This window comes from Callorhinus ursinus, unplaced genomic scaffold, assembly GCF_003265705.2.
Source record: "Callorhinus ursinus isolate GAN/ISIS: 27379988/994484 unplaced genomic scaffold, GSC_fseal_2.0 scaffold26, whole genome shotgun sequence".
In the NCBI taxonomy this organism is placed as follows: Eukaryota; Metazoa; Chordata; class Mammalia; order Carnivora; family Otariidae; genus Callorhinus; species Callorhinus ursinus.
The window spans coordinates 7,690,044-7,708,119 of record NW_027397088.1 but is presented as its reverse complement, the minus strand read 5'-3'; the positions used below and the strand labels follow the sequence as shown (position 1 = coordinate 7,708,119).

At 45.7% G+C, this 18,076-nt stretch overlaps 2 long non-coding RNA genes across 4 annotated transcripts in view; one reads left to right on the top strand and one right to left on the bottom strand.

Annotated features, from left to right (window-relative positions):
- Positions 1-3,949: 3,949 nt before the first annotated feature.
- The window catches only part of LOC141370088 (uncharacterized), a 35,183-nt gene continuing 21,056 nt past the window's right edge, over positions 3,950-18,076 (top strand). For all 3 annotated transcript variants that reach the window (XR_012373810.1, XR_012373809.1, XR_012373808.1), the window contains exons 1-2: positions 3,950-4,425; positions 8,807-8,942. This is a non-coding gene — a long non-coding RNA (uncharacterized lncRNA). The remainder of the gene's footprint in view (positions 4,426-8,806; positions 8,943-18,076) is intronic.
- On the bottom strand, positions 14,651-17,815 carry LOC112838102 (uncharacterized). Its single transcript, XR_003211892.2, has 3 exons — positions 17,545-17,815; positions 16,452-16,568; positions 14,651-14,881 (listed from the first exon to the last, which is right to left on the bottom strand). It is a non-coding gene; the product is annotated as an uncharacterized lncRNA (long non-coding RNA).

Genomic DNA, 18,076 nt, shown 5'->3' with positions numbered 1-18,076 from the left:
TCTGAAACCTCAGAGAAGCTCATGGCCCACACCTCACTGTTTACCTCTTCATCTGGTGGGATGATGTGGTCTCTCTAATTTAAATTTTTTTTAAATTGTGATAAAATACACATAAGCAAGTTTTACCATTATAACCGTTTCTAAGTGTGCAATTCAGTGGCATTAAGTACACTGACACTGTTGTGCAACCATCACCACCATCCTTCTCTAGAACTTTTTCATCTTGCAAAATTGAAACCGTGCCCATTAAACACTAACCCCTTACCCCTCCCCCAGCCCCTGGCAACCACCCTTCTACTTTCTCTGTGAATTTGATGACTCTAGGGGCCTAGTATAAATGGAATCATCCAGAATTTGTCCTGATGTGACTGTTTATATTCCCTTAGCACCATGTGCTCAAGATTCCTCTATGTTGTAGTATGTGTCAGAATGTCCTTCCTTGGGGTGCCTGGGTGGCTTCATTTGTTGAACATCTGACTCTTGATTTGGGCTCAGACCATGTTCTCAGGGTCCTGGGATCGAGTCCTGCGTTGGGCTCTGTGCTCAGTGTTGAGTCTGCTTGAGATTCTCTTTCTGTCTCTCTCCCTCTGCCCTTCCCCACCTCGTGCACGCACACACACACACTCTCTTTCTCCCTCTCTAAAAATAAACAAAATCTTTTTTTAAAGATTTTATTTATTTGTCAGAGCGAGTGAGTACAAGCAGGGGGAGTGGCAGGCAGCGGGAGAAGCACACTCCCTGCTGAGCCAGTAGCCCGATTCTGGACTCGATCCCAGGACTCTGGGATCATGACCTGAGCCGAAGGCAAACACTTAACCGACTGAGCCCCCCAGGCGCCCCTAAAAATAAATAAATAAAATCTTAAAAAAAAAAAAGAATATCTTTCCTTGTTAAGCTGTTGCCTCTGCTTAAGTTTTAGGTTCATGCTCTGAGGACAAGGGCATCCTGTGGGCTGCTGGTCTCACATGACCACGGATTTGATGGCTCAGTCAATATCAGCGGGTGCGTGATGTGCAGATGAGAAATGTTTAGGGCTGTAGCTGCCCTCGGAGTGAGGCAAGAGGCTGGCAGACCAAGAGGACCCCACGCCTTCCGTGGCCTGGTAGTGGCATTTGTGTCTTTAACAACACCTGTGCTTTAGTTTTGGCCGTAGATTAATGGTTGACTTATTCCGTGGAATCAAGGGGCAAATGTTGCTACTGTTCTCGTCAGTCCGCCAGCAGCGTCACCCTTCGATCAGGGTGTGTGAGAATGAGAGTGGGAACTGAGAGTGTGTGAGTGTGGTGTGTGAGTGTATGTGTGAGTGTGGAAACGTGTAAGTGTGAACATGCGCAAGTGTGACCGTGTGTGCACAACCACGTGGGTGTGAACATGTGTGAGCGCGTGAGGAAGTGTGTATGGGTGTGACTATGTGTGCGTGTGTAAGAACACGTGTGAGCGTATGCGTGAGTGCATGAGAAAGTGCAGGGGGATCACTCTGCAGCCACAGGCTAGAATGGGGAGGAGGGATAGTCTCTCTTCCCACTAACCCTGCCTCAACAGAAGCACTGGTTTAGAGAAATTATGGATAAGCTCAATTCTAGATTTGAGACCCTAATTGGGCTTCAGTGGTTCTAAATGGAAAGGGGAAAGTCTTGAGTTTCTTTCTTTCACTTTTTACGTGTGTTCTCTGAAGGACGGGGAGGAAGATGCTGGATCTGGGTCTGTGAGGTCTTTGGTCTTTTAGGGCCAAGAGAGTCCTTCCTCAGACCCAGGTCCCACCCTCCCGCGGGGCAGCCACCCTCCCGCGTGCCCTATGGCACACGTTCAGGTTAGGGCTGTCATCATCTTGCTTTACTGTTCACAGACAGCGTGGGATCACTGAACCAAAGAGCGGCGGTCTTGCTTTGTGGATGAGGTTTGTTGAGGACCCGGTGTGGGGTTGAGTGTGGACTTTCCAGACCAGGGATCCTGGTCTGTCTGGCTCATGCTGCATCCACTCTCAGGAAGTGGCTGTGAGGTGTCTGCTCCAGGAGAATCCGGGATCTGGCATCCCCCCCCCAACCCCCGGTCAGCCAGAGCCCAGGTTCTGGCCCTGCGGCCTGCTTTCCTCTCCTACCCCGTCTGGCTCACTCAGCAAGAGGGCCCAGACATAAGGAACCCGACAGGGTGGTCCGGCCAGGCCTGCCGATGCAGGGCCCAGGCCTCACCCGGCCTCACCCGGCCTCACGCGAGGCGGCGGGGGCGGGGGGGTGCTGGTTTGCTCTGAGATCGGCCTGGGGGCTAGTGGGGCCCGGTGACCCTGAAACTGTCCCAGCCCTCACGCCGTGTCAGTGCAGGCCCTGACATCCACCTAATGCTGCTACAGCTCGTCGGAGCCCCGAAGCTCCGGTCAGCCCCGGGAGCACGGCCCATTCCAGAAGCTTCCCCTGCGTGAACCGGAAGCACATCCTCCTGGGTGGAGGAGGGGAAGGCGGCGGCGGCTGTTTGGGTTCATCGTCTGGGTACAATTCTCTGCTTGTTACTGAGCTCCTGTGAGTTACTGAACACCAATGGGAAGAGGGCCGAGTTTGGACAAGCCACACAAACCGAACCCAGGCTAGGGTACCGCTGCCCCTGAGATGCCGCGTTCTGACATGCACAGGGTGCCCCTGGAGTCACGGGACACAGGGTCTGCAGGGACTTCTCGGTGGGAATGCATGCAGGGTCTCGATCAGTCACCCTCGGGCCAGCCAGAGATGGGCACAGATTAGAACTAGAAGGGTTTGTGTGTGTGTCTGTGTGTGTCTCAGTGTATATGTGTGTCTGTATGTCTATGTGTGTATGCAGGTATGTGTAGGTGTGCCCTTGTTTCTGTGTGTATGTATGTATTGTGTGTATGTGTGTATATATGTGTCCATGTATGTATATGTGCATGTGTGTATGTGTATATGTGCGTGTCCGTGTGTGTGTGTGTGTGTGTGTGTGTGTGTGTATAGCAGTACCATGTAGGTTCCAACCTTGCCTCAGCCGTTGGGAAGAAGCCCTGCTCGGCTGGATCTGCTCCCAGCCTCTCGGGAGCCCTGCAGATCCAGGCTGTAGAACAGGCTGGATGATGGAGGCCCCTGGCTGTCAGGCTGGGAGCTCCTGTGCAGGTAGAGCAGCCCGGGCCTGCTGTGGGCAGCCTGAGAGAGGAGGAGGGAGAGGAGGAGCAGGAGGGCCTGGTGCAGGGGGTGGGGTGGAGGAGGGAGCCGAGGCTGCGGGTGCGGCGGGCCTGGCAGAAGTTCTCAACCTGCGGGCCCTGAGGCTGGGGCTGGGGCAGATGGCCTCTTGGGTCACCCTAAGTTCCTTTTGAACCCTGTACAGCACAGAATGGATCCAAGACAAGCAGAGAGTCTGATTTTACTCCTTCTGTCGCTGTATTTTCAAATCCGTGGTGCACATTTACACTCTAACCACATGCAGACTTGCCGCATGTGCGGGCAGCCGTCCGTGCCCTCCCAGCGCCCTGCCAGTGGGGAAAGGTCGTCTGAGGCTGGACCTGCTCCTGCATTCCCTAAAGCCCACTGTGGGCCACAAGTCATGGGCGGGCCCGCTGCGTCACTGTCGTGCTACCTGCTCTGAGAAGTCGCCCGGCCGCTGGTGGTTGGCGCTGGGCCCCGTCCCACTCACCGCTGCCCGTTCAGTGCCCCTCTGCCGTCTGTCTTCTGGCCGGGCTCTGACCTGGGGGCGGTAGGGCCGGTGGGGGGGGGGGGCCCAGGGAGGGGGGGGGGGCAGCCCGGCCGGGGGGGGGGGGGGGGGGGGGGGGGGCAGGCCCCCATCCAAGGCCGTCCTCTGCCCACAGAGTTGTGGGTCTCCAGAGCTCACTTGCACAATGCTTCCTGTGAGCGTTTTCATCAGAGGCTTGGCAACTGTCAGGTCAGCACATGACCTTTAAAACTGTTGAAAAGGAGCCACTTCTGGAGAATGTGCCTTCTTCCTGCTCCCTGTCCACTGCTCAAGGACATGCCTGCCTGCCTCCTGGGCGAAGGAGGACCACCCACCACTGGGGGAATAAGTCGCACATGGAGCCCGTTGCTTGGTCACTTGGCATCTGGTTTTACTTTATCATTATTATTGCTATTTTACCTCGGCTGTCTTCTGTGCATCCTTCAGTGAATTTAGCATCTCCTCATCTCTGGAAAGACCCAGGAGCCGCACCCTAGTTCTCCCTCTTATGCCACTCTCACTTCCAGGGACACCTTGTTCTCTGGCAACTGTTCCCCCCCCCGCCAGCACCTGCGCCTGGACATTTTCTGATTCTCAGCGGGGCTCACTGAGCTGCCTCCCCGCAGTATTACCTGCCTTGGAGAGGCTTCAGGTGGGAGGGAGAACGCGGGGCATCACCGAGGGGACCTGACAGAGGAGGGTGAAAAAGCAGCCTGTGGGCAACAGGTGAAGGGAGCTGTTTCCGAGGAGGATGGCAAGGTCAGTCGTTGCTGTTGCTGTAAGGCATGGGTGGGAGGAATCCCTAAATTCAAGGCCCGGGGAGACCTTTCTCCCCATCATTCCAATTTTTATTGCTCTTCTCTGGACCGTTGCACAACTTTGCACTGAGTTCTTGGGGTCTTTCAGATTGGAAATAGAATACAGAGATCCGTCTAGGTGGGACCCACGGTTAGCCTGTTCTCCTGGGGGTGTGCACTGAGCGCTGGGAGCCCTGGAGGCCCTCCTTCTCCCCACCCCCACCCACAGCCAGTTAACCCCCAGTTCTCCTGGCCCTACCTCTGCATCATTCTTACATCCCCTTCTCTCCATTACCCCCAATTCAGGAGTCAGTGACCTACCACCTGCAGGCCCCGTCTGGCTTGTAAATAAAGTTGTCTGGGAAGATAGCCACGCCCCTTCATTGGCATACTCCACCTCACTGCTTTTTGGCTGTGATGGCAGAGTTGAACGTGCCCCCCATATTTACTCTCTGGCCCTTTACAGAAAACGTTTGCCAGCCCCTGCCCTAGTTCATCCTTATCTTCTTTCAACGGGATTATTGAACCATCTTTGCAACTGCTGTCCTTGCCCCCTGTCCGGCTCCCCCTCCAAAATCGTTTTCTACACTCTGGTGTTCCTAAAATACCCATCTGGTGATGGCACTTTGCCATTTGCTTCTTTGGCTCCTTGAGTTTTCTGGATGGATTCTGAACACCTTTGCATGGTTTGCTGGATTCGTCCGCCTGATTCGAGCCCTCCTTATGCTCCCATGCCACGTTTGACTACATGTGGCTTCCAAGCACATCATATTCCCCAGGCACCTGGGCCTCCCTCCCAGGGTCGAGTTGTTTCCTCTTCCTGGAATGACCTTTCTTTCTGCTCCTCGCCTGGCCTGCTCTCATTCCACAGTTCTCAGGAAAGCCTCTCAACTTCTCAAGACTGGATTAGGAGCCTTTTCCATGTGCTTTTGCGGCTCTCCAGAATTCCTCCTTTATAAGACACACCATGTTATACTGACATTGCATATTCATTCATGCTTGCATTCATTCTATAGATCAGTCACTCGACTAAGAGGTCTGGATTAAAAAAAAAATTTGGGGATGCCTGGGTGGCTCAGTTGGTTAAGGGCTGCCTTCGGCTCAGGTCATGATCCTGGGGTCCTGGGATCGAGCCCCACATCGGGCTCCTTGCTCAGCGGGGAGTCTGCTTCTCCCTCTCCCTCTGCCTCTCCCCCTGGTTGTGCTCTGTCTCTTTCTCTCAAATAAATAAAATCTTAAAAAAATATTAAAAAATAAAAAATACAAAGCTCCCTGATGCTCTCAGAGGCTTACAGGCTAGTGGAGGAAATAGAAATGAAACAAGATTAAAAAGTAGGCTAGGGAATATTAGAGAGGACGATACCCTCAGGTGAAAAAATAAATCAGGCAGGAGGAAATGAAATACTCTGGGAGTACTGACATTCTAGATGGGCCTCATTGTGTAGGTGGTTTTGGGTAAAGGCTTGAAGGAAGGGAAGGACAAAGTCATGTAGGTATTTGGGGGAAGAGCATTCTAGACCAAGGAAACATAAATACAAAGATGGAAGGCAAGGGCACATCTGTCTGGTGTGTTGGAAAACCAGGCTGGTGTGGCTGGAGGGGACAGAAAGTGGAGAGGGGAAGAGGGAGGGAGGGGGCGAGTGGGGGAGGGCAGGGAGGGTCTTGAGAAGGGCCGTGGCCTTTGTCTGAGAGGCATGAGAGTCCGTGTAGGGTACTGAGCAGAGGAATGGCATGGCCTGACTTGAGTCATAAGAGAGTCATCCTGGTTGTACTCTTTACTTTCCATCAGGCAGAGAAGGTCCTTGAGGGCAGGTAATGTGCCTGTTGACCTTTATTCTCAGACAATAGCATTCTGGCTCATAGAGGACCACAATAGGTGTTTTACAAATGGACGATGAATGAACAGATACACAAATGAATGCTATCTACCAACTAAGGGTCCTGAGTCCAAAGGGCTTGGGAAGTCTTCTGACTGTTGAAGGAAAAGCCCTGGTAGCAGATGCTGCCAAAAGCCAAGTCCCTGGGGCTCTTAGCTGCCTGCTTGGATATCACTATGGCAGCAACACACATCCAAACCAGTTTTCCCTGTTGCCACAGAAAGTGCTGCTTAATGGATCAATGTCACCCAGAGGGAGGATTTCAGGGGCGTATCATATAACACTGACCTTGGCCCTGCCCTGTGCAATGTTCTGCTCCTTGACAGAGGTGAAGCTACAAGAGAGTTATTACCCACATTACAGATGTAGGTGGGAGGGATAGATGATTTGTGGATGGATAGATTCAGGATTTAAAACTATCTCTGTAGGTGCAAGCCAAGGGGCCCTATCCCTAAGAGAAGGTAAATAGGGAGCCATGTAAAGTTCTATGTCAAAGCCAAAAAATCACTGCGAAGATTAAATTGGGGATATGTAGCTTTAATAGGTGATAAACACTATCTGAGTGAAAAGTGTAAAGCCATCGTCAAAAATCCTAAAGCAATCTGAGAAGCCGTTCTAGAAGTATATTCATGGATACCAATTATCTGATAGTTGTAATCCTCCTCTGACTCTGTGAGGCCACACCCAGGACTTCACGTCCAGGCCTGGATTAGACACCTAGAGAGTGCTGTGAGCACACTGGGAAGGTGACAGAAAAGGCATGTTAGAAGCACAGGGGGCACTTGGAGGAGTCTGGGGGTGGTGGAGGCTCCATAGCTCTCTCCAAATACCTGAATTATCAGGGCAACCGGGCTTAGTTTTGAGAGGTTGACATAGGGCCAGTTGGATGTGAGCTGGACTGAGAGAAACGTTGTCCAAACGTCAAATGGGTTGCCTCAGGCCTCTTTTGATGGGGGTGATGCAGGGGGACACCAATGGACAGGAATACTTAAGCATCAGAGGAGCCTTTTTATTAGATAATTTAAAGATTTTATTTTATTTTATTTTATTTTATTTGAGAGAGAGAGAATGAGAGACAGAGAGCACGAGAGGGAAGAGGGTCAGAGGGAGAAGCAGACCCCCCGCTGAGCAGGGGGCCGGATGTGGGACTCGATCCCAGGACTCCAGGATCATGACCTGAGCCAAAGGCAGTCGCTTAACCGACTGAGCCACCCAGGCGCCCTTATTAGATAATTTAAAACCCTCTTTTTCACACTGGGATTCCATGCTTTTATGCTTCTCAGTTCCTGTGTGTGGTAGAATTTGCTAGTTATTCCTTAGTATCCACCTTGGGCTTTTTCCTTAGTACTGAAAACCAATGTTTTTAGCATGCCTTTCCATGGAACAAGGGCTCCTCTCCCCAACCTTCCTTGGAACTAGGTGTGGCCAGGGGGTAAAACTGTGGATGTTGAACTAAAAGTGGAAATACCATGATCAACTTCTGGGAAGTAGTAGTCAAGAGAGGGGGTACACTCTTATTTTCACTTCTTTCTTGCCATAGGCTGGAATGTGGATATGGTGGTTGGAGCGCAGTAGACATTTTGGGCTATAATGCAGAAGCTCCGTGTCGATAAGGAGCCTGGGCTCCTGCGGTTTGTGGCCATTGTTACAAGTCTGGTCTGCTTACCTGTCTTCTTTACTGTGAGAGACGCACCAACTTGTATTCGTAACAAACCAGTTATTTTAGGTTTTCTGAAACTTAGGAACCCACTCATAAGTAATCTACCATGGAAAGTACACACACACACACACACACACACACACACGAACAAACAGTATTGAAAAAAAGGACATGGACTCTCCAGTTGGACTGATTGCTTCACATTCCAGCTCTGCTGCTTACTAGCTGTTTGACAAGTTTCTTAATCTCTCTGCGCCTCAGTTTCCAAATTTATAAACTGGGAATAATGATAATAATTGTGCAGTTTTTTTTTTTTAGAGAGGATTAAATGAGAGAATACATTTCAAAACAGAACAGTGATTGGACACATAGGAAATATTTGATGTATATTAGCTATTATTATATATAGACAGAGTCCACATGTTTGTTCATACTTTGTCTCTTTATGCTGAGATAACTATAGAGCTGAACTGTGTATTTTCTCTTATTTACTTGATCATTTGATAACTTTCATTAATACCACAATATAAGAACATTCAAAATGTAGTTTATGCATCCCTATTTAAGATTTTTATCTTAAGCTCATGCTTTAAGACATGAATTGTATCTAGAAGAGTGGGTCATTAGGATTTGCTGTGTGTTCTGAAATTCTTCACTGTTTGGGTTTCTAATTTTTAGATACAAATACAGATTTCATAGTGGTAAGCACTAATTGGTACCTAGAGGAAGGGTTTACTTCTCTTCTAGAGGCTGTCTTCCAGAGTTTCTTAAGAAACCCAAGTTTGAATATTGTTTTTTATTCACAGGAGTGTAGAGGGTGAACAAAGAGGGATCCATACCCGTAAGATGCTCCCAGCTAATAGAGAAAGCAGACATACTTCCTGTAGCTCTCTGGACAAGCCTCTTCTTATGTCTGGCTTCCTGGGCCGTGGGTGTCAAAAGGTGAGTAAGAGTTTGCCAGGAAGAAAAGGTGGGGCGACACTTCTGGGAATTTATCCCCCAGAGGCGCCTGCACAAGTATGGAAGGATGTATTGCTTATAGGAGTGGAATTCTGGAACCCGTGTGTCCATCTATAGAGGGCTGGAGAATCTGTGGACCTCCCTACAGTGAAATACTATACAGCTGGAAACAGAAAGGGGTTGCTGTCTGTGCACTGCTGGAAAAAATTCTCCAGAATATACTATTAAGTGAAGAAGAAGAAGAAGAAAAAAAGAAGAAGCAAGGGGCACTGAGCATATATAGTTGGCTACATTTTGTTTAAGGAAAGTGAGGGGGAGAGAGAGTATATATCCATATTTCCTGTATTTGCAGAAAGATTGGAAAGATAAACAAAGAATAAATAAAAGTGACTATTCCCCAGTAGGGAGGGGGGTGGGTAGTGGGAAAGGAGAGGATCAGGTCTGAGTGCGAGCAAGCCTTCTCAATCCTTCGTTATCTTTTTTTTAAAATTTAAATTCAATTAGCCAACATAGAGTATATCATTAGTCTCAGATGTAGTGTTCAATAATTCATCAGTTGCGTGGAACACCCAGTGCTCCTCACATCACATGCCCTCCTTAATCTTTATCATTTTGATTTTTGAACCATGTAAATATATTATCTACTCCAATAAATAAAATGAAATATAATAAAAAGAGATAAGAACATTCTCAGCAGAGAAGAGCATGTGCTGAGAGGTTCAGAGGCATGGAACAGCAACTACTGGGGAACAGAGGCCTCCCTAACTTTAATCTAGAGTCTCTCTGGTGGGGCTTCCAGAACTGTTTGTGTGTCTCTGTTTTGGATTTCTGGACACCTACTGGAATATAAGTTCCTTAAAAGTATGGGACTTTGTTGGTCTTATTCACAACCAGATACAAATTACAAATTATTGTGGACTGAGATCTTTTGTTTGCATGCATCCCAGCATCTTATGAGGGAATAAACCCCTTCTGTTTCCATAACCTCGTTCTGCTTCCCAGCTGGGCTCCTATGCTCTCCTTTTACTTCAGTCTCCTGGACCAGGAGCCATTCCATCTCTCTTCAAGAAAACGAAAAGGTATAGCAGGTATGGCTGATGGGCCACAGAGAAATTATACATTTAAATAGAAATACATAGCTCTGACTAAAATGACACATCGATATAAATCTGTATGCATAGGTGCCTAAGAATGTAATGCATATAAGATTATATTTACACATCCACACAGAGAGCTACATGAGATACACAATAGATACATTTCACCTGCTAAATAGGGACTATGTAAGTGGGTTTTCTAGAAGAGCAGTTGTCAAGAATTTTAGCTTGCATACCTCCTAAAGGAATTTTGAAAAAAACCCTCCCCAACGTTTGGAAGTCAACATCTTATGATAAATTTTTTTATCATAAGTTCAAATAGTTGCCAAGGATGTAATTTTTGGCGTATTGTAAAATGTTGACATTTTAAAGTAAAAATGTTACATGTCTTTAAAATATGGGCCATCATAAAATATGGGCCAAATGGAATTTAAATGCTATAATGATTTGATATTTGTTGCATTTTAATCTTCCTTTTCTTTTTTTTCAAGTTTTTATTTATTTAAGTAATCTTTACACCCAACATGGGGCCTGAACTCACGACCCCGAGGTCAAGAGTTGCTCACTCTTCCGACTGACCCAACCAGGCGCCCTTATACCTATTGCATTTTAAATCGCATGGACTGTTATCATTAACATTCAGACATTTTTCATCTTCTTTTTTCCTCTTTGAATTCCATTTTATATTTTATTTCTTTTTTTTTTTAAAAGATTTTATTTATTTGTTTGACAGAGAGAGACACAGCGAGAGAGGGAACACAAGCAGGGGGAGTGGGTGAGAGAGAAGCAGGCTTCCCGCAGAGCAGGGAGCCCGATGCGGGGCTCGATCCCAGGACCCTGAGATCATGACCTGAGCCAAAGGCAGACACTTAACCGACTGAGCTACCCAGGCACTCCTATATTTTATTTCTTCACAGATTTTTATCCTAATGTAATATGTTTTTATGTTTGAAAGTCTTTTATTGGTCTCATAGTTATCAAGTCTGTGTGTGCAAATTGCAATGTCATATTTGTTTTATTTCCTATGGTAAGTGGCTAAATGGTAAAAAGTCCTCTCCTCCCCTAGAATTGAGTTAGCATCACAACAAATAGTAGAGAATTTGTCAAAAGAAGATATATTAGCTTTCTCTTGCCTCAAGAATGGTGTGTAACAAATAGTCACAGGCCGTAAACAATAAACTCAAGAGTCTGTGGGCTGGCTGAGTTGTTCTTTAGTCTAGAAGGGGTCAGCTGGCATGGCTGGGATGGCTCACAGGTCCGTAGCCAGCCATCTGGTCAGCTGGGATGCCCTGTGTCTGGTGCACATGGTTTCTAGCTCTCCGGTGGGCTATCCTGGGCTTCTTCCTGGGGCTGCTGGGCAGGATCCCAAGAGTGGTTATGGCCAGACAAAGCCTCTCATGTATAGCTTCCAGATGGACTCATTGTCACTTCTGCCACATTCCACTGGCCAAAGCAAGTCCCAAGACTAGCCCATACTTAGGGGTGGGAAAATACAATCGGCTCTGATGTGAAGAGCTTCAAAGTCACATTATAGGGAGAATATTTGGTTAGATTTATACTAAGTATTTCATTTTGGGGGGTGCTCATGTAAACGGCATTATGTTTTTAATTTCAAATTTCACTTGTTCATTGCTGGTATGTAGGAAGGTGATTGACTTTTATATATAATTTCATATTAGTTCTTTATATATATATGTGTATGTATATACACATACATATACACACGTGTATAATTCATATAATTGCATAGGAATTTTTTGTTTGGTTGGTTTTTGTCAATTCTTTCAGATTTTCTGCATAGATAATCATGCCATCTGCAAATGAAGACAGTTTTACTTTTTCCTTACCAATTTGGATACCTTTTATTTCCTTTTCTTGCCTTGTTGCATTAGCTAGGACTTCTAGTATGATGTTGAAAAGGAGTGGTAAGAGGGGACATCATTTTCTTGTTCCTGATCTTTGTGGGAAGGCTTTGAATTTCTCATCATTAAGTATGCTGTTAGCTGTAGGAATTTTGTAGGACTATTTATCAAGTTGAGGAAGTTCCCCTCTATTCCCGGTTTACTGAGGTTTATTTAAAAATCATGGATGGGTGTTGGATTTTGTCAAATGCTTTTTCTGTATCTATTGATAAGATTGTGCAATTTTTCTCTTTTAGTCTGTTGATGATGACATTAATTATTTTTTGAATTGTTGAACAAGCCTTTCATGCCTGGATGAATCACTTGGTTGAGTGTATAATTCTTTTTATACATTGTTGGATTCGATTTGCTAATATTTTGTTGTGGATTTTTGCATTTACGTTTTTGAGAGTTTTTGGTCTGTGGTTTTCTTGTAGTGTGTTTTTCTGGTTTGGGTATTAGGGTAATGCTGGCCTCATAGAATCAATTAGAAAGTATTCTATTCCCTCTTCTGGAATAAGATCTTAATTATCAAATTGGTAAGAAGATGTTTTAAACTATTTTACTAAACAACACAGCAAATCTGAAAGAAATCACATGAAACTTTGATCTTAGGGCTTTAGCTAATGTATCTTGGACATTCCCGTTACAGTTAAAATGACCAATAGTTATTATATGGCTTTAGCTATTTGAATGTGCTTTTCTTCTCAGCTAATGATACCTCCTAGGGATAAATCTTAAGAATAGCTGCAAAGAATTTCTTGCATTGAAAAATGTGAAGAAAAAAGTATTTTTTTCAGCATTAAATAGTTCTTACAGATGTTCTTCTTGATTTTTTTCTCATAGGACTAACCTCAACAACAGTGATTTTTCTTCTTCTCTCTCTCCCCCTTCTCTTTCTCTCTTTCCTTCTTTGACAGAGGTGAGAAAGTAGAAGAGGTGTCTGTTGATGAAAAGCTGTTTTTATCCCCATTTCTCTGCTGTACCATCTAAGTGAATTCAGACATCCCCAAATGGGCCAAATACCCAGTTTGAATAATGGGCTTTCTCTTAACAAGCAAAGGAGTGAATGTCTAAACCAGGGAAATCCCGAAAGCCCTGTGGGGGGACAGAACCTTTATTGCTCATCCTAGGAGGCTTCCCTTTTGTTGGCTGCCCTGGAGTTTTCCCATCATAGGATAATGAATCATGGTAAGATGTGTAAGAGTGGAGGGGCATGCCTTTCTTTCACAAAGTGAAGAAAGGCTATAGGGAACTCCAGCACCTTCTTAGCCCGGTGTGCTTTAGGAAAGAGCACATATGGAAACTGAAAATCTGAAAGTTGATTCTCTTAAGACTATCCACACTGTACCCCTGGAAGGTCTTCATGTGCCCCAAAGTTAGGGGGTGCCTAGTAAATTAGGGGATCTTCCAGGTTATTGGAGTAAAGAGGGACTGTGCCGAGCGCAGACATTCCTTGTAAAAGAAGAGAACTTCACTTATTGTCATGACTTGGCTATGTGCAGGAGAGCTGGGACAACTCTCCCAACTCTGGGAACTTTCTTTGGGCTTGTGTGCTGAGAACCACAGAAAAGGCTTTTCGGGGTGCCTGGGTGGCTCAGTTGGTTAAGCATCTGCCTTCAGCTCAGGTCATGATCTCAGTCAGGGTCCTAGGATTGAACTCTGCATGTCAGGCTCTCTGCTTAATGGTGGTGGGGGGGAGGAGTCTGTTTCTCCCTCTCCCTCTGCACCGCCCCCCACTGTGCTCTCTCTCGCTTAAATAAATATATAAAATCTTTTTTTAAAAAGTGCTTTTCTAAGTAGATCATAAGCCTTCTGAGTGCAGATGCCTATCCTTTTTCCCCCAGAGGGCCCAGGATTGTGCTGGGCATAAGATAGACCTGCATACACACTTGCAAATGGACTTTTCTATTTCATGGGAGTGAAGGGCTCAAAGAGACCTCTAGAATTCTTCAGTTCACTCTCTAGTGCACCTGGTGAAATGAAATTCAAAGTCTCAAAGGCAGCTGAGAACTTATCCAAGTCTTACAAAGCAAGAGAAAGATTCCAGTAATGTCACTTGTTGACCCCTTTCCAGGATCTAAGAGCCTGGAGTACCAGAAATGTTTCCCTATGTGTCACCTAAGTGTCGGCTTGTTTTCCATCATGGACTGAGGATGATTGGTCCCATTTATCAGTGACCTTCATCTTTACCACTAAGTTGTGCCTTCCTCCCACACTCCCTTCCTCTGGATGGCGGGTCTGAGTTCCTTTTATGTCTCAGAGGCGTAGCATATTTTTGGAAGGTGTTCTCATTTACCTTCTCTTATTCTGAGCTGGGGAGAATTTCAGTTTCAAAGGAAAAAGAATCTTAAAATTACCTTTCTAACTTTAAAAAGATCTGTGATATTCATGGAAAATGCTGTATATTTGCTATTTCCCACTCTCCCCTCCCTCTCAGAGTGCTCATTGTTTACCCCGATATCAGATCTCCCCATAGTCATTGCTGCTACTGTTGTGAGCCAGGCACCAGGCAGCCCTGATAGAGACCACACTCCTCAACTCCCCTTGCAACTGACTGTAGCCCCAAACACAAAAACAGCCGTGTTGCCTGGAAGCTTATATACAGTTCCATCAAAGATAGCACTGCACATACTTTTGGTCTCTTCTTTGCCTTCTGTTTACTGTTCTTTCAGCTTATCTATTGCTGTGCACCAATCCATTCCAAAAATTAGTGGCCCAAACCACTACACTTTATTATTTTTTGCCATTCCATGCATTGGGAGGTTTCTTAGCTTATCTCATCGGATGTCCTAGTTGGGCCACAAGATCTAAGAGGGTCTCATTGTCACGTCCGGCAGCTGGGGCTCCTCACTTCTTCTCTACGAGAGTCTCATTCTCCCACGGGCTAGATGGGCTTTATCACAACACGGCGTTCTCAGGGCTTTGAGGGGGAGAGAAAGAGGAAACACCATGATTCCGTAAGGTCTAGGCCCTTATTCATGCGCCGTTACTTCTGCCAAATTTTATTGGTCAACCTGGATTCAAGGATGGAGAAATAGACTCCTGGTCTTGGTGGAAAGAGAGGCAGTGTCCTTGACATCTCAAAGGTGTGTAGACACAGGAGGGGTGATTCACTGGATTAAAAACAATCCATCACACTTGTTGGCTCGGCTATGGATATGATGTCTAGAATGCAACCAGCTATCCTGGACAAGCTATAGAGACCTTGTGCTGAGAATATGGGAGCAGTGAGGGAAAGATCCTGAGTCTCTGCAACTTTGGGAAGGCTCTCTGTGAGCCATAGACTGTCTACCTCCATTGTGGTTTTACGGGAGAGATTGATAAGCTCCTTTATTGTTTGAGCCCCTGTCATTTTGGACTTTCTGTCACTCGCAGCCAAATCTTTACATGCTCTCCAATGCTCAATCTGTCTTAAATTCCCAGCGCTGCTTACTGGCCTACTTAGAGTTTTCTGCAATTTCAGGGTTGGAGAGGAAGGGGGAAACCTAACACTTTGGAGATGGCAACATGATGTTGTGATGTAATTTCCTGTCCCACTTGGCAAGCCTGGGGAAAATAAAATGAGGAAGGTGGCCAGGAGGGATGCTACCATGAGGCAGGAAAAAGTTTGGAATTGTCACAAGCCTGAAATGTTGCCTGGTTCCAAGTCGTTCAACGTAATCTGAAAGACTAGCCCAGGGGAGAGTCCGGGAACCACAGTGGCAAGACCAGGAATGTTCCAGGCAAACTGAAAAAGCCAAACTTGCCCATGCATAGACTTGTGGCTCGGTGGTTCATTTGGATGTGGTCAAAAGTGGGCCTGCTCCTTGATATAATGATAAGCTATGTATCTCAGATTCCATCTGGAAACCATTCTTAGATTTACATTATGAAGAGATGATTTTGAGCTGGGTCTCTCTTAGCTCATCTGCTTTGCATGTGCACAGGGTGGGTTTTAGGCATGAACAACAGCTTCTCTCCTCCCCATTTTTTCTTCAAGTTTTATGGTTTGGTTTGGGCTTTATTTATAACATGTCACATGTAGAAATACAGCAGGGCACTATCCAGAGGCCAAGCAGTATCATATCATTTTACATATCCCCCCCTCACAATTAGTTGGGGCTGTTTTAAGGTTGCATTTTTTCCCCCTATAATGATACAGTACAAAGTGTTAACCAGAAACAGAAATATTCCCCTCTACCTCCGTCCCACCCTTCATCAGTCCCCCTCCTATGTTACCTCCCTCCGTCCCCCACACCCTCCTTATCAGTATATCAATCCTAGGTTCATTCACCCACCAGTGAAAAACAGATTGATCTGGAGGCTTCAGCCACTCTTAGAGGCCAAGGGACCTTGAACCCTTTTCCCATCCCTCTCTCTCCGCCAAACAGAATGGTACACAAACAAATCTGGACAGATAGAAGGCATCTATCTACTCTGAAAGAAGCTCCACGGACAAGGATGATCTGCGACCTTGCTTTGTTCCCCATCTCTGAGTGTAGAGGCCTCACCTCCAGGGACTGTCCAGAGTTCCTGAGACCTCCAACAGTGTGTGGTCTTTCGGTCACTCAGACCCCGTAACTTACTTCAGATTCTGGATCCTGCAGGTGTTTCAACTGCCTTTAGCACTGTATAAAGGACAAGCTGGTAAGGCACAAATGGGAAAACTGTGACATGCGACAGCATTACTGTCGAATTAAAAAAGAAAATATACACATACATATATGTATATTTGTTTTCACAGGTCTTAGCTTAGAAAACAAATTTGCATATATGTGGGCACATTTTACATATATTTGGACAAATTTGCATATATATGGCACAAATTTGCATGTTATGTTCATAAGTCTCTATTTCCAAATAAAGTTACATGAGAATAACTTATTTACTCTAATTTATATTTTCTCCCCTAGACCCATGCTGTGTTACATCAGTTGTGTTAGTAATGTATTGCGTTCCCCTAATTTGTCCTCCATTTCACAGACTCTGTTCTAATTTTTAAGAAATGCATCACCATTGTTTGTTGTGCAACCCAGCCCCGAAGGACATCAAGAGGACTTTGTGAGCTGATAGCCGTTGTCAGGTATCGTCTCTGGAGACACTGGGCTCCCTGGAGACACCCCACAGAATCCTCCAAAAAGTATTAGTAAATTGGGCTTTTAGTTGCATTAGATATAAATTTATATAATTTATATATACATTATTTAGTTGCATTTATATAACCTTATGTACATAGTTATGTAAAAAATATTAATATTAAAACTTACATGTGTATAGAAAAGGATTTTACCAAAAGTACTAGAACTTGCATCACAGTTATTCTCAAATGCAATATTAGGGGATGTTAGTCATTGTTCAAAAGTGAGGTTGTCAAACCTACCGACATAATTGTGTGTGAACTTGAGCAAGTTACATCACTTCCGTGAGCCTCAGGTTCCTCCTCTGGGAAGTGGGGACAATGACAGCTATCTCAGTGTTCCCCAAATCTCAGGCATGGGGTCATTACCCTAAGAATTTTCCCCATATCCTCAGATCACCTGTACTATTATTTACTTCATTTTTCTGGAACTTAATACCCGTTTAAGTTAAAAAGTTATTACCTACCTTACCCTAATTCTGAGCAAAAGTATCTGAAATGACGTTTGGTGTACTCCTTTCTTTTCCCACATTAAAATAAATACATAAATCTCAAAAAATTTTAAAAGATGCTCATCTGTATTCGTTCATTTCTCTGGTACCACTACACTTTGAGAACTGCGGCCAAAAAAACCCTGAAATAACATGGATAAAGAGCTCGGTGTAAGACGCGGGCAGAGCCATAAATGGTAGCCGTGTCTGTGGTAGCTACGGCGGCAGAGACAGCGAGTTTCCTACTTCATCCTTCTTCCCTCATAGTAACAGAACGCTGACGTTCACCTAGGCACGCAACTAAAAAACTACCTCTCCCAGAATTCCTCGCAGCTAGCTCTAACCACGTGACTATGTTTTAGCCTATGAGACATCACAAAATCTTTGGTGAAATTTCTAGGAAGCCCCCTTAAGAGAGGGCGTATATTTCTGCAATGCTTTCCATTTTGCTTACTCAAACTTCGATGGGTAGGTGTCTCCAACCATAAAGCGGAGGGCCGTCTCCTAG